The sequence below is a fragment of the Ambystoma mexicanum genome, chromosome 4p (genome assembly GCF_040938575.1).
Source record: "Ambystoma mexicanum isolate Mex_15411 chromosome 4p, UKY_AmexF1_1, whole genome shotgun sequence".
NCBI lineage: Eukaryota > Metazoa > Chordata > Amphibia > Caudata > Ambystomatidae > Ambystoma > Ambystoma mexicanum.
The window spans coordinates 578,168,731-578,192,371 of NC_090927.1; the positions used below are offsets into that span (position 1 = coordinate 578,168,731).

The 23,641-nt window shown below is 49.6% G+C and overlaps 1 protein-coding gene across 4 annotated transcripts in view; it reads left to right on the top strand.

The window, feature by feature from the left end:
* Positions 1–23,641, top strand: part of FBXO9 (F-box protein 9) — a 1,471,688-nt gene that overhangs the window by 1,178,541 nt on the left and 269,506 nt on the right. The window lies entirely within an intron of this gene.

The following is a 23,641-nucleotide window of genomic DNA, read 5'->3' on the forward strand; positions in this document are numbered from 1 at the left end:
TATTCCTGCACGTGATGTCAATGTTTTACTTACTTAGAGGGAGAGGTCTGGAACATTTCATCCTTCTTACTTCCTCTGTTCTAGATGTTTTCCTTTCCTTGGCCCGTACCGGCCTGCAGATTGACATTATGAAGGGGTACCTTGCTGCCATTTCGATCTTTAAATGGAGCCCTGGCAAAGTTCTTTCTTCACAATCCCCAATGTAAGGCAGTTTTTACAGGGTGCATGCAGCCTGTTTCCCCCAGCAAATTTGTTGTCTCTGCATGGAGTTTGTATTTAGTTTTGATTTTTTGTATGGGAACTCCATTTTGGCCCCTGCTTTCGTGTTCATTGTAACTACTCAGCCATAAGGTGATTTTCCTGGTAGCAATCACGTTTTTGGGATGGAAGAGTGAGCTCCAGGCGCTGTCTATTCTTCTATACATTGTGTTTTCAAGAAGGTGACTTGTATTTTATTTATTTGTAAAGCGCACCAAGCCCTGAGGTATCTGGACGCATTGCTTATAAATACATATGTTACATATTTACATACAGAATAGTGAAAATACACTAGGTTCAGTGATGTTACAAAGTTACAGTTACATACATAATAGTGAAATACAGTAGGTACAGCGAAAGGTGCAGCGAAGGAGTAGAGGCGAGTAAGCATTAGCACGGCCAAGCTTACTACGTTTCTTGCGTGAGAAGCCACATTTTTACATTTTTTCTAAATAAGTGGTAGGAGGGTTCTGTTCTTAATGCTATCGGGAGAGTGTTCCACAATTTAGCTGCTAGTACAGGGAAGCCGCTACCTCCTGCCTTCTGTAGTTTGAACCTGGGGATTTTGAGACAGTGTGTCTGCAGATCTAGTAGGGAGATCTGAGATGTTGCGTGAGTATTGGTTATGTATCTGGGCGCTCAATTCGCGAGGCACTTGTGTGTGAGTGACACTGTTTTGAGTGCAATCTTTTGCTTGATGGAGAGCCAGTTCAAGTTGCGTCTGTATTCGGAAATATGCTGTGATCTGGGGATGTTTAGTGCTGACCTAATGGCTTTGTTTTGTAGTACTTGCATCTTTGTTGGTTAGTTCCCAGGTAGAGCGCATTGCAATAGTCGAGTTTTGATAGAACTAATGCACTGGCTGTGGTGATGCAGTTGGTCTTGGATAGGAACGGTCTACATGCAGTAATTAATTTGCAGGTGTAGGCCGTAGCAGAGGTGGTTGCATTGATTTGTCTGGTTAAAGTTAGGGCAGAGTCAATATAAATGCCTAATGTTTTTACATCCTTTGAGACCTTAATGATATTGCCGTCGATGTTACAGGGGTTGAACTGTCCATCTAGTCTGAGTCTTGTTTGGGATCCTAAGAGGAGTATCTCTGTCTTATCTTCGTTTAGACAGAGTCCATGCTTGGCCATCCAAGCCTGAATGATAAGGTATATGTCATTGAGCGCTTTGACGTCAGTTGCAAAGTCACCCGTGATGGGGATGAGTATTTGGGTGTCATCAGCATAGTTGGTGTAGGTGACACCCAAATAGTCAAGGTCATTGAACAGGGGCTTTGTGAATAGATTATATAGAGTTGTAGACACGCCCTTGGGGGACTCCGCCGGTGACTTGAGCTGCCTCCACAGATGCCGAGGGTGCAAAGACCCTCATAGATCTATTATCGAGGAATGAATGGATCCATGCATTAGCTTTATCCGAGAAATGTGCCGCTGAAGTTGGATGATTACAAAGGACTCTGTGGTTTACTAAGTTGAATGTGGCCGATAAGTCTAATAAGAGAACGAGGGCAAGTTTGCCTTAGTCTTTTAGGTCTTCAATTTGAGTCTTAAGGTCAATCGGAGCCGTTTCCGTTCTGTGCCTAGGTCTGAATCCTTATTGCCTAAGACCAAGAAGGTTGTTTGTTTCTAAGTGATGTTGAATCTGCAGGTATGCTGCTCGATCCAGAATTTTCAGAAGAAAAGGGACCGTAGTGGTTGGTTAATAATTAGAGGGGATGTTTGGGTCTAAAGTTTTTTTGGTTTTTTTTTAAATAAGGGACGGACCCAAGCATCTTTTAAGTTGTTTGGGACTAAGCTCATTTCAAATGAAGCATTGATTAGGGAGGTGATAAATGGCGCCAGTTCCGTGGCTGCCTCTTTGATGATGGGCGCTGGGAAGATGTCTCCTTGACATTTTGAGGGTTTTAGTTTAGTGATTATGTCCTCGACCTCTTTAGTGGAGAGAGGAGAGAAGTTAAATAGTTTGTGTGTATTCGGGTGTGGAGCTGCTGAGGTCGGTTGAGGTGTGTCATAGGATAGATGACGTTTTTTTTTAATTCTATTTTCCTTTCTAGCAGCGTTATTTTATTCAGTAATGCTGTCTGGATATTGGAGCACCAGGTGGTAACTTTAGTGCAGGTATCTGGTGGTGAGGCAGGGGATTCCAGCTCTCGGAGTATATTAAAAAGTTCTTTGGTGCTGGATTTAGCTTGGATAATACAGTTGTAATTGTCGTATTGTATTGGCGGAAGTCGGTTTTGGGGTGTTCTGCTAGCAGCTTTTGCACATGAACTTCCAGTTGGCCCCATCTCATTCCAGGCACACATGCCACCCGAACCTAAACTCACTTACGGTCATTCATTTCCTTTCCGGGGTCCATCTTGCCTGGGCCCTTGTCATGAAGGAGTGACCCACCGCCCAAACTGTCCTTCTGTTCCTTTTGGCTGCTGTTTGGGGTGGAGAGATGGGAAACAGGAATGAATTAGTGTCACATTTTATCCTGTCTTATGTATCTTTTTAAAACAGACTTTCATCCCCCTATCTCTTAAATTGCTTCCGGCATCATGACCAGCCCTGCTGCTGAGGTGGCAGCTCCAATTCTGAACAAGTGTGTTCCAAAGACCCCTTCTGTTGCTCCTATGCCTCTCAGCGCCAGGTCCATTACGCTTTTAACCTGGTACCTGCTCAGAGCAGCCCCGTCGGTGTGCAGAAAGAGAGATGCACCTGACCTGGCCGGGGGTCTTAGTTCATGTATGTTGCTAGACACGTCACGGGGCAGCATAGACTTCCTTTAATGCAGTGGAGGGTGATTACTCTTCCCCTCCCTCCCTGATCAGTTTTGGACCTTCTTAGATGCAGCTGTGCCCACTCCTCTGCCACTGTGACGTCCTCCAGTCTCTGTGTTATGCAGATAACGGGCAGCTCTCTTTCAGGCTACCCTCAGCCGCCTTCACGCTCATCCATGACTGTCTCTGCAATTCAGTCCGGGTATGCTGCCAACGATCTCTGCCTGAACGCCAGTAAGACGGAGATCGTCTTCACTGGGATCCCTGCTCCCGCTTTCCCACTTTCACACTGACAGGCCTCCCTTAGCCCTGCGCCCTCACCTACCAATGATGCAAAAAATCTTGGAGTCCTCTTCGACCCCACTCTCTCCTTCTCTCTCCTTCTCTTCGAACATCTGACATCTCCAAAAAGTCCCACTACCAACTGCACTTCCTCTGAGGTATTGACCTTGTCTCACTTTTCCCCAGAGGCTCACCACCTCGAGAGCCCTGGTTCTCTCTAGGCTGGACTATTGCAATAGCCTCTTTCTCAGCCGTCCTACTTCTACTCTCGGTCCTCTACAACTCCTCCAGAACAGAACCGCAAGGCTTAACCTTAAGTCTATGGGATTTATCTCACCCCCATAGGAACCATCTTATACACATGTGTTACACAGCACACTCCGTGCAGTAACACAGGGGTGTCATAGTGACCCCCAAACATAGACTCCATACCCTGGGACTGACTACTGTCTCCCAGGGCATGTAAAGTCCCCATTGACTTTACTAGTTAATCATTATGAAATAAACCAGTACAAACCATCTTACTATGGCGGTAATGGCAAGGGTTAATAGTTTTTCGCTTACGTTTATTTTCGAGAGGGTACCGCACAGTCCCTCTCTCAAAATGTTCTGGCTGGTGGCAGTGGTTACCACCAAAAATATTTGACCGCGAATATTTCCCTATGGGATTTTCTCATTGTTCGAGGCTACCACATTTACTGACAGTCTCTAACATACCACCAGTTTATTTTGATATTAACTTTACTCCGGTAGGTTTTATTTGCCAGAACATTTATATCAATTCTTTCTCATGTCTTTCTCTAAGATCCTAACCCAGGTCGGGGATCCTTTGTCCGTCCGTTTGGCGGGCTTCTGCCAAGAAGCCCTCCTTTCAGTGCCACTGAGTCTGGGGTGGACCCATTGTGTGGGAGGGTGAGTAGGCCCCCTGGACAGTGTTGCCTCAGCAACCCAAGTCGCACTCTGTCCTAATAGGCTGGAGGATCTCCCACCAGGATGACCACTCCACTGTGTGAGTGACAGCTAGGCTGTATGAATGGGGGTCTTTCTTCATAAAAGCAGGGTCCTGAGGACTGGAAGAGCAAGACGTCGCCACTGGAACTAAGAAGCGAAGAGGAGAGAAGCCAAAGGCATCTGCAACAACTGAACCACCGGTGAAGCCCTGCTGCAGCGTCTCCCCACTTTTCTCCACACGACAAGAGAAGATCTTCATCTGCAAGAGCCTTCTTCCCTTGAGCTGGTGGGGCCAACCAGTTTTCCAATCGCCTTCCAGGACCTGCCTTGGTCGAATCGCCAGTGACCTGCACTTGGAGACTGAATAGCCAGGCACCTGACCACCATGACCGCGATTTAAAGGAGCGTACCTTTTAATCCGTTTCGGCATCACCACGGCTGGCTTCTTCCCTGGGCAGTGCAGTAACTCGAACCTTCCTCCACAACGAGAGCCTCTCTTCCTCTGCTGGACAACACGAACTGCAGGAACTGCCAGGAACCACCGCCACCGCAGGAGCCGCTTCCACTTTTCAGGTACATTGTTCCGCCAGGCCTCCCGTTTCGCGGGGTATTGCTAAAGGTGTTTGAAATCCTTTACCTACCTCCTGGGTGGCCACCCCTATCGACTAAACTTGTCTTTCACTTGCAACCGCCTTTTCAAATCATTTAACAAAGACTAGACTGCAGCTACAAGAACATTTTGCTCCTAGGCACTTTGCCCTGTACCACTGACTCTGGCACAGGCCTATTGACTCTGGCTAAATCTGTTATAACTGTCTTCTCTAGATTGCTTCTCACCTAGAACTGTGTCGGTGCCCCCAACTCTTATAACCACCTTTTCCTTCCCTCTTTTTAAACTTGGGAAGTGCCATTTTGCTCGGTTTTCACCTCAGTATTATACAAGTACTGCCTTGTCTAAACTTGTTCACAATCTTATTGGGAAGTGTTGCTAGTGTGACTAAGAGTATATTCCTGTATAACTTGTTCTTTCCCTCCTTTGTGAGAAATTGATAGAGTGCCATTTGTGTTTGGTTTTCACTGTGCCATTTTGCTCAGTTTTCACTCTTGCTCAAACTTGTCTAGAATTTAACCAGGGAGTTGTGTATACTTTTCTTGACTGATTTTAACTTGCTTTAATAACTGTGATTGATGTGTTGAACTAGAAGTGTATATATATTCTTTTTAATACATAGCTTTGGTCAGTGTTTCCTTGTGCCATAGTATTGTAGTCCTATTGTGTAAACCCTGAATACTGCTCATCTCCCTCTTGAGATAAGTCTGACTGCTTAGCCGCAGCTACCAACTAAATCTTTGTGGTACAGACTGATACCAAAGGGGATTTATTGTTCATACCTGTCGTCTTAATCTTCTGTAGTGCTCCCTAAGGGAACTGCACAGGATTCTGCCTAACCGAGAGATCCCCGGAGACTAGCAGGTAAGTCACCCTTTGGATTCTCAAAGCACATATACAGTACCTTTGCAGTTGTAACTCAATTCAACAGTGGACCTTAAGATGAACTTCAGGTAAGGCAAAGAGTTTATTCAGGTTAGCAAAAGCATTCATCAACCAACACTTACTCAAGGTAATACTTGTAATTAAAAGCACTTTGTAATCACTTGTAGACAAGTTGTAAGTAATTCAAAGATAAGTAGAGCATTCACATACAACACTTGGATTTACTGTTTCGGGAAAATGAATGAATGCGTCAGAACAGAAAGTGGGTAAGATTTGCTTTCACAGGTGCCTAAGGCTTTAGTAGTCCTTACCTATCTAGGTTTGAGTGTCTCAAAGTTAGATGAAAGACTACCAAGAAGCCAGGCACAGGCTGAGGAATGTCAAATGTTTGTAAAGGGGGGGCGTGGCTAGGAGCATCATCGGTAATCCTGGCTCCCTAAGAGCGAGGGCGAGAACTGTGAAGTACCCTCTCTCGTTTGAAGCGCTGATGCTGGGAGGTGCAGATATGAGCAGATGAGAATCTGCTCTACAGCTGAGCGCTTTTCTGGCTCTGATCGGTGGCTGCTACCCAAGGATTGGCCAGGATGTATGGTGGCCCTTTGCCCGGAAAATGGCTGATGTAGTGTGTGACTGAGGACAGGTGGGCCTTGCCGCTCTGTGGGAGACTTGGCAGCGTTTTTGAACACCTGCACAGTGGGAGGACAAGGGTGTGGGGGTAGCTGAAATTGTGTCCTGGCCTTGAAGCAGCTGTGAGCCCCTCCCCCAAGGGTTTTCACCTCAGTAGAGCGGCAGGCCCTCGTGCTCTGGGTCCTCGGCCACCTCTGGCGCTGCGCGGTGCTCCCTGCAGGTGCGGTCTGGCGGGACGGCTTGTGATCTGCTGGTTCTCATGGTGGCAACAGTAAAGACTGATGCAAGGGATCACCCTTCAAGGGCGTTTATTAAACTGTATATGCAGGTTGGAAAAACGCCCACTCTAAATATAAATCTAAGATGGGAGCAAGCTACAACCATCAAATAATAAGGCAGTCCTAGTGGTGTCTTGTCAAATAAAAGGGGCCTGTACTATGAAACAAATCTACATATTGCCAATCCTTCCAACCAAATACAAAAAGAGTGTGGGATAGTGGTTACAAGAAAGAAAGAACTGTTCACAAATCATAAGTCAGGATGTAGTAGCCAGGGTTCTCCCTTCCTCACGTTTTGAGCATGGGACAAGGCAGGACTCCTGAGCACAGCACACTCTCGAGATTTCCCAGCACGAGACGATAGTTGCGTTCTCAGATATCAGGACCTTCGGTGATTAAGTCTCTTTTTTTCTACAAAAAGTGTCTTGCCTCTGGGGACCTGATGTGTTCAAAGTAACAAACAAAAAGTTCCCTTCCGTACGTAAGCTCGGTGATGACATTTCACCCCTGGATCCCCCTCTTCCAGGCTCAGTTTCACAAAATGTTCCTAGCGATATCAGGACCTTCGGTGGTTAGATCTCTTGCTTCCAAGGGTCTGCTATGTTCAAAATGATAAACAAAAGTTCCTTTCTGATTGTACTTGCGTGATGATTCTTCACCCATGAGTCCCCCTCTTCCGGGCTCAGACCCCTCTCGAATATTAGCCTCCCTCCATCGGGTTCACTCTGGCTTGCATTCAAAAGATTTCTCTGTTGCATTCATTTTTGGATGGAGTGCTGGCTTTTCACCCCTTGATCCCCTTCTTCCGGGCTCAGACCCTTCTTGAATGTTTGCCTCCCTCTGTCGGGTTCACCATGGCTTTTTCTCAAAATGCTCACCCCTGGATCCCCCTCTTCCGGGCTCAGATCTCTTTCGAATGGCAGCCTCCCTCTGTCGGGTTCACTACGGCTTTTTCTCAAAATAATTTCACCTGTGGCATTCACAAGTCTTGATGTCTTCTTAAACAGTTTACTGTGGACATCCCTCTGTCAGGTTCGCTCTAATCAACACACTGTTCATTGGGACTTAAGACTCCTCCCCTTTCCATCGAGTTGACTCTTGCCAACTCTTGCCAGTCACACAGTTCTTTCTCTTTTCTCACTATGCACGATTCATCTCCCTTAGCTTTTCAATTACATGTAGGTCAAAGACTTTTGACTGTACAGGGCGTTTTGCTAAACCGCTGTAGGACCACTATGACCTTTTCCTTCCGACTCTCCTAGGGTCTTCTTGTATCAGTACTTTCAAAAAACGTGGGTTCAACCAGAATCTCTTGAATGAGCACCCACGTGACGCTGGACCCCTATGCAGCTGGTTTTCCCTTAATGTTAACAGTTCTTTGAACTTTCCTTAATTTGCCATTTGCGACTTTCGTTCAACACAGTTAGGTTTCTTATAGGCTCTCCCCTCGACTCACTGGCTGTGGTGAACCGCTTGGCTTTTCTTGTCTCCGGAGTCAAGGCCGGTACCACGGTAGCAAGCACCGCTCCCTGTTCTGATAATCAGTGTAGGCGTGCTGTGTGTACTGTTGATGTCTGCTGCAACACACACTGGCAACTGTTCGCAGTCTTATGATTCTTTCCACAGAGGTTTCAGTGGTCTGGATCAGAAAGGGCAAGACTGCTTCTCTCCTTACCACCCTTTCGGTTCTCGCCTCCTTTCTCCTCCTCTTGAAGTGCTGTGCTTGGATAGCTGTCTTGGCGTGCGGTCTGCCTTGCTCGTAATGTGCTCTCATGCTCTGCCTTTTATCCCTGTGGGGAAGGGAAAGGGCCGTCAGGTGTGTGGGATTCTGGTCAATTGCCTGACCCTTGTGTTGGGACAGGTCACGTAAATGCCTCTGGTGTTAGTCCGTTGTTTTTTGTGGTGTGTGCGAAAAATGTTAGTGTCGGAAAAGGGACAGGGGGTAGAGTTTGAGTATCCTACATGGTAGGATGGGGAAAAGGTGTTCTAAGAAGGGGGATACCGTGTCTCACCCATCGGCGTCCCTCTTTCACTCCCAGAGGACCCCTCTTCCAGGTGATCCTCCCTCACTGGTCCACCCCCAGGAACTGGATCCAATCACGATGACCGTGTCCTGGCCACCTGGATGACGGATACCCAGGGTCTAGTAAGTGAGACACCTTCAGGTTTCTCACAGCTGTGACGGGGCCTGCCCGCGGAGTAGAGCCTAATGGAGATGACTTAGTAATGGTGGAGTGGCCGCTCCGGCTAATCTTAATGATTAAGGAACTCACAAGTCCTCTGTAGCTATCTGTCCTGGCTACAGCAACGTTACTTTAACCCTCTGCTGCCATGATGCAAGCTAAGATGGACTGGATTTGGTATGCAGGCGTTGCACAGAACACACACAACTCCTGATTGATCAAACACTGTGCAGGTAGTCTGCACTTTGCTTCTGTAGCCACATAAGGAGCATGGACAGCAGCAAGCTTGCACTGGTGACCTCTTTCGCAGCTACGGCAATAATCTCCTGGATGCATGGTGCTTGCTGCTTTCGTGTGTTGGTGGTCCACGTTGAGAACCTGTGATTCTGCTGAAGGGTTAAGGAGGACAGGTTGGTGTGCACCAACTGTGTCTCTTCGGCTATATTCTCCCTAAACCCCTCCCCTGTGACATACTTAGAAAACTCTTGGGAACTGCCTCTCCAGCTGGTGGATGCTTGTGTAAGATCCGGTGACCGCTTGGAAGCTGGGGGGTTGAGTAGCTCCCTCAATACTCCTAGGTGCTGTGGGCAGCACAAGATCATTTGTGTACCAGGAAGGAATGGCCAGAGCTTTAGAGGACAGACAGACCTGGTGGTGGTGCTTACCTGGCGGCTTAAGCTCGGACCGCCTGTTCCTCTACTGCTGTGATGGCTAAAACACCAAAGCTGGGGAAACGGGGAGATATTACCACAATGCTACAATCTGCCAAAACAAATAAGCATTCTGAAGTGGTTACTGCCCAGGTCCACAGAGCTGACCACCTTCCGGCTGTGCTTGCACAAGTGTTTACTAAATTGGATCTTCAGGAACTATTGGCAGAAATTTGCAAGGAAACACACAAGAGTATGGAAAAACATTCGCACAAGATCCTTGCGCTAGACAAGAGGGCAACCGAGGCTGAATAGAGGGTGTCGGAGGTGGAGATCACGTTGTGTGAGCAATCTTATGAGGTGAGCGAATTCTCTAATAGACTGGAGTCCTTGGAGGCATGGTTTGTCGCCCTGGAAGACAAACAGGAAGATGGCAAGAATGGCTCCCGCAGGAATAATATCCAGATCCGGGGAGTTTCTGAGGGGATAAGAGACGACCTCCAGGCTTCGTGATGGACCTTTTTCGATCTTTACTGAAGCTACCTGTGGATTCAGCCATCAAACTAGATGGAACTCATCGTGCCAGGTCCAGGATCCCCTCGGCCGCAGATGGTCCCCAGGATGTTCTTACAAGGGTGCATTTTTTCCAGTTGAAGGAAAGCATAATGTTGCCTGCCTCTCCTTTGGCAAGCATTCCCTTCCGAAACATGTCGATCTCGCTGTTTCAGGACCTGGCCTCCACAACCTTGGCGAAACAAAGAACACTCCTACCAGTGGCCGAGTGGCTGCATAGTAAGGAGGTGCCTTACAGATGGGGATTTTCCACTGCGCTCCACTTCGCATATCAGGACAGGTAATGGATCATCGGGACCACAAAAGATACCAGGATTTTATTAATCCTGGGCAGGCTAAGGAGAGTACACCCGAGGATGAGGGAGTGAGTCCGGGTGTGGGTCCTATGGCATCACGGAAGTGGATGAAGATGGGGAGGGGGAAGAAGCTGAAGTATCCAGGAAGACATGAGGTGTTCTGCGGGGTTATGGGTATGTTGGAGTGTGGACCTGAAGGGAGGGAAACGTTTATAATATGAGTGGGGTCTGGTGCCCTGAGTCTGGTAAGAAGCCATGAGCTATTAGTTGGAATAGCGAGTGAGGGCAATGGAAGGGTTTACTGTCATGATGCCTACCTCTAAGGAGCCAGGCCGGGCCCAGCAACCCCAGAGGCAGACATCATTTTCCCCAGGGAAGTCTCAGCGGGCCCAAGTCGGGGCCCTTTGGACTCAGTCCTGGTGCCTTAGGCGCCAGGCTCATAGCGGACCCCAGTCCTGGCGCCTTAGGCGCCAGGCTCATAGAAGAGGATATGTGTTTAAGTGCTTGGGTGCACACTTACCTGATGCAGACCTTGCTGCTTCATCCAGGCCCTCTTGAGGCCTGAATGGGACTACTTAACCTGTAGGACTACTTCACCACCCGGGTGTGGTCGGGGAAGGATACATACCTGATTGGTGGAAGGATACATACCAGGAACTTCTTCCAAGGCTATTTAAACCCCACCCGAACAGCCACACATGCTTCGCGTTGTTCTGCACCTAGCAGCTGGACGCTCACTGTGTCCGCTCCTGCATCCTGACTTCAGCCACGCCTGCCAGCACCCTGGAACACCTGCAAGGGGAGAAAGGAAGAGAATAGGAGAAGAAAAGCCCTTACCTGCTAAATCTGCATCCCAGAGTCATTTCTCCAACGGCCCTGAAAAGGAAGACATCATTTTAAAGGCATTTCGTTTCGATCGCTGCAGTGCTGCATTTTACTCACCTTTGCAAGGCGCTTCCATCTTCAGCACCGATCTTCCGGATTCAGCTACGCCCCGGCGCCTACAGGAAAAAAGACAAGAACAAAGGTGAGAGGGAGAAAAGGAATAAGGAAAGCTCAGTTTCCTTTTAAGTCTTACCTGTTGGATTATTCCCACTGCATTTCGGGTCCTGCCGCTTCCTGGCATCTCCGGACCCCGGCCCCTATGGGGAAAAAAGACAAAGACATTGAATGAGCGAATGCAAAGACATTACCTGAGCGCTCATCCAGAACTGTTTCACTTCGGGTCGGCGCCATATCTCCGGCACTCCGAACCCCGGCCCCTAAGGGGAAAAAGACATAAGCATTAGCGCTTGCTGCAATTAGACAACGAACATTATTATTAAGCTTGAACTTTTGAACAGAACTTTTACAGCGCCTTACCTGAACAGTCAAGCTTACCTGAACTCCCATCAATCCTCAATCCAGTGAAGTAACTGGGTTTCAACGCGCCCCTGCATCAGAAGCAGGATGGAGAGCTCATCCTTCCAAACCCTAAGGTGAGGCTTCACGGGGAATCGTGGAGGGTTGGAAGGGAGTGGGAGGCTTGAGCATTGTTCCACAGTTGGTAATACTCCCTTTTCACGCACAGGAGGGTATCCAACGAGCCAGGGAAGCCAGAATAGAGGGGCCCTTCCTGTCCATCTTCAGAGTTCTGCGCCTTCGACGCCGCGCCTCCGTGGGAACCAGGTGAGCGTTACAGTTACGTTCTTGGGGTGTTAAACATCCTTCCAAATCGGTTTCCCTGATTGATTAGGAGATGTCTAGCTTTTGCTCCTGTTTGAGCACAGTTAGTTGTTGGGGTGGAATTGGAGAGGTGGAGGGCAGTTGTTGCATTTCAAATGTTTACTCTGGGAAAGTGGCTGGGTCACACTTACAATTGTGGGGAGGCAGAAAAGTGACCGGGGGTGGATATGGCTTGAAGGCTTGATGTCTCCTGGATGAGGTGACGGCCGACCTGGGGGGAGAGGACTTGATGGTCTTGGCTACGTGGAATGTTCAAGGGTTAAATTCCCTGATGAAGAGGAAATCTGTCATGCGTAAGTTGGGGGAAATGTCCATATCAATAGGCTTTCTACAAGAGACACAATTACTCGTGCATGATGATAAGAGGATGTGAGCCAGGTCGTTCCCACGACAGTTCTTTGCCTCTGGGGTTGATAAAAAAACTAGCAGTGGCAATACTAATTGCGGAACATGTCCCAATTTTACGAAGTTGGGATCTTACAGGGTCCCTATAGGGAGATGTATGTGTGTGGTGTGCTCTGGGAGCATCCCTTCGCTGTGGTTTCTCAGTATACCCCTAATACCGGGCAGGATAGGTTCCTGGAAATATTTCTCTCCTGGGTGTTCCCTTTTGCAGAGAGGCAGATCTTGATAGGGGGGGATTTTATCCTGGTGCCATTCTCTGAGAGATTAGACCCTGCCAGGCTTGATTTCAAGACTGCTGCAGCTTTCAGGTCTCTGTTCCAGGAATTGCGGGTGGTGGATGCCTGGAGATTGTTGCACGGGATGGAGAGGGATTACTCTTTCTATTCACATGTACATGGGGGTTTCTCTAGATTGGATCTCCTGTTGATTCCCAGTGCCCTGTACGCATGTATCTGAGCTGTGGACATTGGCACGAGAGCATTGTCTGACCCTGCACCGGTATCCATCCCTACGTCCATTGTGGGTAGGCTGAAGAGGCAACAGCGCCCCTGGAAGTTGTATGACCCAGTCGTGTGCTGTGAGCTATGTGGGAAAATAGGAACCCTTGCCCCTCCCCGGGTATCGTGTGGGAAGCAATGAAAGCCATGGTTCGGGGAGCACTAATCAACACGTGAGCGGCATACACTAGGACACAGCCGTTAATCTGACTGGATCTGGAGAGGGAGATTGAACAGTTAGAGCAGCCACATACGAGAACAGGCTTGTGTCGAGATTTGCAAGTCTTGAGGGTGGCACGTTAGAAACTGGAGGAATACATGGGTGACAGGACCGCCCACATCATGTTAAAAACCAAACAGTTTTATGATGCTAACGGGAATCAGGCCAACCGCCTTTTGGTGGCTGAACTTGGTAGGTCAGTGATGCAACAGGGAGAGGCCGGGAAATTGAGGCTATTTCAGGATCACTTTGGGGGAAGTGTTTCGGGGGCATGATGATCAGCCGGTAGCCCAGGCCCAGTACTTGCAGGTGGGTGAACCTGCCGAAATTGACAGCAGAGCAATGCAAGTCTCTGGAGGCCACGATTTTGCTGGGTGAGGTGGAATGGGCCATTAGGACATTTAAGGATAAGGCCCCCGGGCCAGATGGCTTCACTCCACCATTCTATAAAAAATGTTGTTCTCTCTTGGCTCCCTTTCTGGTCGATCTCTTCAACTCCTTCTGTACGTCTGGTAAGGTGGCCCCCACTATGGGTATTTCTATGGCACTCAAACCATTTTAACCGGATGTGGTGCTCGTGGATTCCGGACATGTGGTCGGTCGCTGTGCATATAGTACGTTACTACACCCCATACCTCAGTTCTGTTTTTCTATGCGCTCCGCACCCTGCTAGTTAGGAGTGCTTGTGAGAGAACATTTGCTCCAGATTTCACTTGTTTTCGACCCGCTTGCCAGTATGTCCACACCAAAGACAAGGATTTAAGAGTTTCAAGGATTGCAATTAAAAAATGTTTTTAACCGACCCACAGAGTATGAGGATTGTGGATCTTGCCAAAAAATGAATCTGAAATCATTGCGCGAGCGGGCTGCGGAACTCAGGTTGGGGCGCTCTCCTTCGAAGTCACTGGCTCGATCGACTGTCAGATCATCTGAGCAGGAGACGAGGGCCCCACCCCAAAGGAGGAGGACAAATGGCGTAAAGATCAAAAAGGGGTCACACTCGAGAAGCCACTCATCTCATAAGCGTCATCGATATAGGCATGCCTCAAACTCCTCAGAGCAGCGGGGTTAGTCCCACTTGGGCTCAGTACATCAATGGCCGTGTGGGAACTCTTTAAGGAGCAAATGCTCCAGATGATGAAGTCTGCCACTGCAGGTACGGCTCAAACCTCGGTGCAGCAGGCCAAGCCGGACCCAGTTACGCCCAGTGTTTCTGAGGGTGCGACGCCTTCGGATTCAATGTTAACCGTCACTAAGTCGATGCTACCACCAAAGCCGCAGTCGGCGCTGTTGATCTTGATGCTGTCGAAATCGATGACTGTGCCGACAGTCGAGCGGTCGTTTGGCCCAGAGTCGAGGTCCTCGTTCTTCGCAACGATGCGATCCATTTTCCATGACGACGGGATTAAGGACCCTTTGACTTCCAGCTGGTGCCTGGAGGTTCAGGCAGTTGTGATTTTCTCGCAGACTAGGCCGTCCTCATCGCTCTGGCAGAAGGACTACAAGATACACACCTCTCCTGATCTTGACACACAACAAGCTAACCTGTATGGGCATGCAAATGGCCAGTATCGAAGAAAGTTTGATAGGGTGGTGGAGGCGCTAGGCCTGTGCGCACCAGCAAAGCCTCTGTCAGCATACTAGTTAACTGATATCTTAGATAGAGGGCCACTGATGGAATGAGCACTACCATTCAATGTGGCTATTGCTGACCTCATTGTGGCAGACACCCTGCTCCGCTCCTCCTGTGGATTTGGAGCTAACAAAGACATATAAGCCTGCAAGGGGGGAGCCACTGTATCTTTTGACCCACCCTAAGCAGCCACTATTAATACTAGTGGCTGCCACTAGTATTAATAGTTCACGTCCACCTCGAATTTACCAACTGATAGTCGAAGAAGTATGACGCCCTTGTGAAGAAGGGCTTCTCCTCCAGTAGAATGGCTCTCAAGGCAGTGAATGCTGTGTGTGCATTCGCAAAGTATACGTACGGCCAGTGGAACACAATAGGGGGGGGGGGGTGGCAGAGCATATCCCAGCAGGGGAAATGCAGGAAGGTTTTCTGCACCTAGTGGATGACGGAAAGGAGGTGGCCTGCCAAGCTCTGCAATTGGGCCTGGATGTTGCAGATTGTGTGGGCAGAGCTGTGAGGGCAGTGACAGTGCTATGAAGACAGACTTACCTGCACAGTCATGTGTTTTCCCCCAACCTTCAGGCAAAGTTGCTCAACGTCGCTTTCGATGACGAGCACCTAATTGGCCATAGGGACGATGAGTCTTTGGAAAAATGTAAATCTAGCTGTGAGGTCTCTGGGCCTGGCTTTGCAGCAACTCACTAAATCATTTTTTAGCTTCTCCAGAGGTAGAGGCTTTTGGCAGTATGTCCCATTTGGGGAAAAAAGCACAGCTCTCACAAACCAGGCAGCGGCAGAGGCATTTCCCATGCTTTAGAAGGGTGGGATAGCTTGTAGGGGCCAGCAGACAGCTGCAGCAGTGGTGGGTCTGGCACCGGCCACAAAGCCGCTTTGAGTTCTCTGCCCATGCTTCCCTGGTTGGAGGGATGATTGGCGAGCACTTGCCTTCGTGGGAGGAAATAACTTTCGATGCTTGGGCATTGCAGCTTGTCAAATGGGGGTATTGTCTCCCTTTAAAAAAAAAAAAAAACCTTCAGACAGACCTCCCCCTGCTCCCCAACAGCCAGAACAGCAGCTCCAGGAGGAACTGCAAGCCCCGTTATTGAAGGGTGCCGTGGAATAGGTACCTCCCTAGCAGAGAGGATTGGGCTGGTATCCCCAGTATTTCCTGGTACCTAAGAAGAAATGGGTAGGACTGCGTCACATTTTGCACCTAAGGGATTGAACGCGTTCCTGAGGAAGGACAATTTCGAAATGGTGACACTGCAAGAGATTCTCCAGGCTCTAGAGTCGCAGGATTGGTTGGTGGTGTTAGATCTGAGGGATGCATATTTCCATGTGCCCATTCACCAGAGGCACAGGAGATACCTGAGATTCCTCATAGGGGACAGGCACAACTAATTCAAGGTGCTCCCCTCTGGGCTGAACTCTGTTCCGAGGGTCTTCACCAAGCTGATGGCAGTAGTGGCAGCTAATCTCAGGAGATCTGGCGTTCATGTGTTCCCATACCTGGATGACTGGCTGATCTGGGAAATGTCGTCGGAACAAGTTTCGTCTCCCCTCAAAGACACCTGTTCTCTGCTGCACTGGCTGGGCGTCTCCCTAAACCTTCAGAAGTCACACACGACACCAACGCAGAGGCTCCAGTTCATAGGAGCAGTCCTGGATGGACACCCGAGAGGGGACGGCTTCTCCTCTCACCCCCCTGAGGAGTGAGTCACCAGTATAAGGCAGATAGTCCATCTGTTCCAGAGCTACGACAGCTTGCCAGTGGTCTCCTTCTTCCCCTTCCTATGCCTCATGTCGTCCTGCATATTTCTAGTGCGAGAGGCCAGGTTGTGAATGCGATGTCTGCAGTGACTACTGAGGGTTTCTGTGGTTCCAGTATCTTGGCACCATGAAGGACATACTGAGGGTGACGAGGTTGGTGGCTTGCGATCTCTCTTGGAGGGCCAGCAGAGACAACATGGAGGTGGGGGAAACTCTTTGACCTCTGTGGCCCCAGGTCAGGCTAGTCACTGATGCGCCCCTGATAGGTTGGGGTGCTTTCTGCGACGATCTGCAGGTGAGCGGCCTTTGGTCCTGAATGGAGAGCCGTTGGCATATCAACAGACTGGAGCTGTGCAGGTGTTATGCTTGAGCTAAAACATGGCCCTGGTGTGCATTCTAGGGGCACTCAGAGTCATAATGGATATTTATTCCATGCCTCAGTGAAAAGCTGTACTTGCTTTGCTGAAAGACATGCTTTTCTAAACCTGGTATGCAGCCAGTCAAGGGCATTCTGCTGGGAAAGCTGGTTTTGTTATGTCTTGCTATGAGTTGTGGAATTGTTTTCCGTGGTGTTTTAGAAGAAGAGGGAAGCTTTGCTCCTTGGGGTTACTGTCGGTTGACCGGCCGGCAATCAACAGTCACTCAGCAATGCGCAAGCGCTAATGCCAGAAGGTCCGAGAAATTGCCACCCCTTTTTGAGGAGGGCATATATGCGGAGCTATCAGAAAGGTCAGGGGAAACCACAAAGACCTCAGTCGGAGGGGGGATGCCTTGTTCTGACCTTCTTGTGGGCTGTTGTGCTCTCTGCCTGGCTGTTACCGGGGTCTTCCAGACGCTTCTGGCGAGATGAGGGATTCAGTTACGCCCACGGTGATGTATTTTCTTTTGAATTCTCTGTCCTTTCTGTGATTTCCGTTTTATCACTTGTTGCTTCCAAGCTATGAATAAATAGCCATATAAGTGCTCATTATTTCGCTAAGTTGCTTCCAAGCTATGAATAAATAGCCATATAAGTGCTCATTATTTCGCTAACTACTTATCTGATAGTGAGTTATTGCTTCGCCTACCTGCGTTCAAATTATTTTCTTGCTCTACAAATGAACTGGTGATGAATAATTCTCTGTGCACTCTTGGCGAGCAAAACAGCAGGCAATCAGGCTGGCCCTGAAGGCTTATGCACATCCCCTCAAAGTGAAACATGTCACGATTGTGACGGACAATGCAGTGGCCATGTACTACCTGAACAAGCAGGGATGTGTGCGGTACCTTCCCCTTTGCAGGAAAGCGCTGCAGCTGTCAGTCTGAGATCTGGAGAACCAGATCTCCATGTTGAAAGTTTATCTGGCAGGGGTGTAGAAATGGTTGGCAGATGCATTGAGCAAGCAGAGCACAGTCTTGCATGAGTGGGAAGTGTGCAAGGAAATTCTCGAGGAGATCTTCGCTCAGTGGGGTACCTAACAGTAGATCTGTTTGCGACGGAGTCCAACAGGAAGTGCAGACAGTTTTGCTCAAGGGAATTCCCCGCAAGAGATGCACTGGAGTATGCATTCCTAGTGGAATGGGACTGTTAGGAAGAATTCTCTGTTTAGGCTGAATTTCCTAACCTAGTGAGTCCCCCAGCAGCTTTGCTGGATTTTTGGGGTTTATTTTTTTCTCCTGCCAAGAGTGAGACTCTTTTATCCTCACTCTTGGACATGATTTGAGTGTGTTTCTTTGAATCTAGATGTGTTTAATAGGCTATGGGGTCTTTTACTCCATAGGGCTTCATGTGTTTTTGTGATGTGTTACACAGCACCCTCCGTGCAGTAACACAGGGGAGTCATAGTGACCCCCCAGTATAGACTCCATACCCTGGGACTGACTACTGTCTCCTAGGGCATGTAAAGTCACCATTGACTTTACTAGTCTTAAATTCTGAACAGAACCAGTACAAACCATCATATTGTGGACGTATTGGCTGGGGCAATTCAATTGCCACGGGGTCTGTTAGTCGAGGGGGCACGTCTCCGTCCCCCCTGATCGAGTTTTGGCTGGTGGCAGTGGATACTACTTTTTATATTCAACTGCGAATATTTTCCTATGGGATTTCCCATTGTTTTAGGCTACTACCTTTATTTAATTATTTACGGTAGCCTTGAACATACCGCCGGTTTATTTAATTAAAATTAATTCTCCGGTTGGTGTTTTTTGCCAAAACTTGATTCTAAAATGGCGTTTGTGTTCTCTTCTGTGACTCCAACCCAAGTCGAGCCCTTTGTTCCACTTTTTGCCGGGCTTCTCCACAGAAGCCCTACAAAGTGGTGCCACTCTGTCTGGGGTACTTAGATGGGGTGGAGGGAAATTTAGGCACCCTGGACTGAGTTGCCTAGGCAACTCAAGTCGCACTCCATCCTGATTGGCCCAAGTGGTGAGCCGGCCGGCTCACCACTTAGCATATTTGAGTGACGGCTAGGCTGAGTGAATGGGGGTTTGCTGCATAAAAGCAGGGCTTTGGGGACTGGAACTTCATAAGTCGCCACAGAACCTAAGAATCCGACGAGGGAGAAGCTGAGCCGACCTGCCACGACACCACTACCGGTGGAGCCCTGCTGGACTGCCTCACCACTTTTCCCAACGACAGAGGAGATCTCTCGCCGGAGAGTCTTCTTCCTTTGACTGGTGGGGATAACCAGTTTCACTGTCTTTTCGCCTTCCCGACGTACCTTGTGGCCGCCTTGCCTGTGCCAAGCACCCCGGCAACCGGGATACCACGTTTTACCACGACCGCGAAACAAAGGTACCACCTTTAACCGGATAACTCCGCGGCTGGTTTCTGCCCTGGTAGTGCAACGACCTTCATCTTTCCTCCAAGTCGAGATCTTATCTTCCCCTGGACGACGACGCAACTTGCACCCACTACCAGGAACAACTGCCACCGCTGGAGGATCCTTCCCACTTAAGGTACAGTGTCCCGCCTGGCTTCCCTTGCTACCGACTGTACGGGGTAGGTTTAGCCCCCGGCTTGCGAACCTCGGTTAGTCTGGGACACCCTGGCTAAACTTTCTTAAGCCTCTCGAAACTCTTTTTGAACCCTCTGCAAGACTTTCTAAGCCTAGTGTAACTGTGATCTTAGGCGCATTTGTGCTCTGCTCTAAGAGTGGGCCCAGCCTTTGGACTTTGGCTCACCAGTGACTTTTGCTCTTCTGCCTTGCTAATAGTGTTCCTGAATCTTAGAGTGTTGTACCTTTCCATATTCTGTCTTTTTCCCTCCCTTTCTCACAAACTTATTGGAGTGCAATCTAGTTAAGCGCTCACCTCTGTATGAAAATAAGTGATGTTTTACTGTGACTTATCTGATAAGTAAAAAGGGGTGTATATATTACAATAGTAACTGTATTTAGAATATTTTACAATAAGAGTGCTGGAGTGTTTCAAACTGTGTGTTTTCAAATAAATAATTATATACTTTGATACCAAAGCTCTGGTCAGTGTTTGCTTGTACTATTGTATCTGAGTGCCTATTGTGTATACTTTGCATACTGCCTAACTCTTCTTGAGGGAAGTCTGACTGCTCAGCCACAGCTACCAGGTAAATCTGGGTGGTGCAGACTGCTACCAAGCGGGTTTACTGCCAAAACCTGTAGTCTTAAATCTTTTGCAGTGGTCCCTAAGGGAACTGCACAGGTTTCTGCCTAACGGGGGCTTCGACCTCCATTATGCTTTCCCCCTGTTCTCCATCATCCCATGGGTTTTCAGGAGGTTGTGGCGATTCCAAGCGACCATTATCCTGATTGCCCCTGATAGGGTGAGGAGAATATGGTACTTGGAGCTCCTGGAGTTGACCATCTGCCCACCTCTATGGCTGCCTCGACGGCCAGAGCTCCTATCTCAATCTGAAAGTTGGGTGCTGCACCCGAACCAGGTGTCCCTCAATGTACATGTGTGGCTCTTGCGAGGATGTGGTATGACTGAGTGTTACGTTCACCTGGTCTCTGCGGAGGCGTTGGAGCATGGTTGCAGCCCTCCCGGGGTGAGGTCTCTCGGGTCCGACTTCGCCATCTGCGCTTATGTGGTAGCTGGTGGTAATAGGTGATGCTGCTTGGGACTGCTCTTGCGTGGAGAATAGAGGGCGTGAGTATGTCAGCTTGTGTGCCTGATCCCCTTCCAGAACCGTTCTCCCAAACCGTGGAACCCGTGGGATGCGCTGTCCCTGGAAAGCTCACCTGTTGATTCGTTTTGGCAAGCACTCCGTCCTGCTGCTTCTGGCAGAGGCGCTTGTATGATCGGGACCGAGATCTTTCTCTGGTCCCTTGCACGTGGTAGTTCAGTCCTGCTGCGACGAAGCCACTATACTTCAGCTAAGTGTTCCTGTTTGCCTTTCTTTCCTCGTCTGTTTTTGTTGTATTGTAAAATTTGTTGTCTTGTATTGCTGTCCGTTCCACTTTTGATGTTTGCTCTTTTGCTTTCTTCCCTTGCAGATGATGTTGCCGGCCCGGCAGAAGCTGCGGAGCTCGAGGCGACAGCCGGAGGGAATGAGGAACGAAGCTACAGCGGTACAGTAGCTGGTAAGTTGTTAACTAGGGGGCGTGCAGGGTTCAAATGTGGCACGGCCCTTGGACGGATGTTCTAACCTTGTCTTTTGAGGTGATTGGGTCCTCCGACGTATTCCATATCTATGACAGTAATCACCATAGCTGTGCTGCTTTGGAAATTCTTTCAGCGTCTGCATCGATGACGTCAATACGCCGTCCTCTAGGGCCTCTGTCGAGCCAACGTCACCAGATGTTATAAGTAGGACGCACGATGCCCGTAGCCTCAGTTCCATTTTCTACTGAATCCTGTTCTTTCGGTTCTTCGAACCTGTTTCTTCATTGCAATATCGAATATGATGTCTTCAGCTTCTTCCACCCCGCGGTCCGGGTTTAAGAAGTGTCGGGTGTGCGGGTCCAAGATGTCCCTGATGGATACGCACGACGCTTGCCTCTGGTGCCTCGGGGAGGACCATGATACGGACGACTGTGTCGACTGCCAATCGCTCACCTCGAAGGCCTTGCGGGAGCGTAAGAAGAAGCTGTCAGTCGGTAAGGTGGCCAAGCCCCGGAAGTCGTGTTCCAATGGTCTTTTGACGGACGATTCGAGGGGCGACTCTCTGCATCGTCGTCATGAGTCCGGGGGTTCTCGGTCTGGGAGTCAGTCCTGCCATTCCTCTGCCTTTTCGCGGCACTCCAGAAAGCGCCGTCACAGGTCGCCTTCCCAGTCCTCTTCCGAGGACTCCGCCCGTCGGCGGGTAGCTAGTCCCAACAAGCATTCCACTCAGGAGGAATGGGATTCGTTCCGAAAGGAGATGTTGGTGATTTTTCAATCGCAGGGCTCCGGTCCGGCCGCGCCGTCTGAGGACACCGGTCGAGGTCACGCTAGAGACACCGCTCGTCCGCCTTCGGGCTCGAGCAGTCGTCGCGACCACCGGGTGCCTTCGAGGTCCCGGTTGGACAAGGATGGTCGCTCTAGGCATGCCCGTTGCAGGTCCCGGTTCTCGACGCCATTGAGACCGCAAGACTCTGTGAAGTCTTTGAAGAAGACATTGATGCCGAGGTCGTCGACATCTCGAGGCCCCGCCTCCGAGGAACTCGTCAACGCCATCGACGCCTAGGCTGTCGAGAGACACGCTCAGGGCTCTGCCCTCGAGGCCTGTGTCGACGCCGTCGAAGCTGTCGGCACCGCGCTCGACATCAACGCCCATTCCATAGACACCCTCGACGCCTTTCGAGGCAGCCTTGTCGGAGGTACCCCGTGGCACGGTGGCATCCCCAAGAAAGGCGATGACTAAGGCTAAACATGTCTTTGTGCCTTTTTTTATACCCTCTTTCCGGCCTCTAGATTATATTTCTGAGGTGGATGAGGGGTCTGAGGAAGGTGAGGTTCCTGCATTGGTTCCTGATGACATTGTTTCTGGTCACAGTCAACTTGAGGACCTGCATCAGTCGCTGCACGACGTCAGTGGTCTAGACACCTCCCTGGAAGTGGAGTTTGGTAGGCTGGAGCCTGGCACGCATGCCGACTCTTCATATCGGCGCCTCATGTCGAGGGTCACTGAATACCTGGGTTGGTCTCGGGATTTCCAGCAGGATGACCTGACTGATATCTTGGACCAAGGTCCTCCAACTGACCAGGTGCTGCCATTCCATATGGCCTTGCAGAGAAGGGTGGCTGCGGCTTGGACTTCTCTGGTGAGTCTCCCGGCAGTGAGCAAGTCCTTGCCGAAGAAATATTGCCTAGCCAGTGGCAAACCCTGCTACTTGACCACGCACCCTACTCCGGAGAGTTTGGTGGTGCAGGCGGCTACGGCCCCCGCAAAGCAGGCGTCGTACCCTACCATCCCTCCTGATAGGGATGACAAACGTTTTGACGGCTGGCCGAAGAAGGTATTTTCTTCTGGGGATATGGCGCTTCAGGCTGCCAACTCCGTTTGTGCCTTGTCTCGTTTCACGCACACTCTGTGGAACTGTATTTCCCTAGCGGCTGATCATATTCCCAAAGGGGAGGAACGGGATGGTTTCCTTGCTATCGTGCAGGATGGCAAGGACGCCATGTGTGAATCCATTCAGTCGGGTCTGGACATGGTTGATTCTGTCAGCCGGTCCATGGCGGCGAGCACCGTAATGCGCAGGTTTGCGTGGTTGCAGGAGTCGGGTTTTGCTCTGGATGTGGAAGCCCGGCGCCTCAACATGCCCTTTGATAGTGAACATCTTTTTGGCAGCAAGGCTGACGAGAGTCTTGAGAGGTTGCAGACCTCGAAAGCTGCAGCGAAACTGTTGGGCGCTGCAGCCCGCCAACCTCCGCCTTTTAGTCCTAGGGGACAGCAATGGAGGGGAGGTTCCTTTCGTTATTACTCATCCTTTAGTAAATCGGGAGGAGCTGCAAGTCAAAGGGGCAACTGTAGGAGTACCAGAGGTGGAAAACAAGGTACTCGAGGTGCTAAGGCCATGCGCGCAGTTGCCTCTTTGCCCTCAGGCACTGCAGCAGCTGCTTCAGCTCAGTTATGAGGC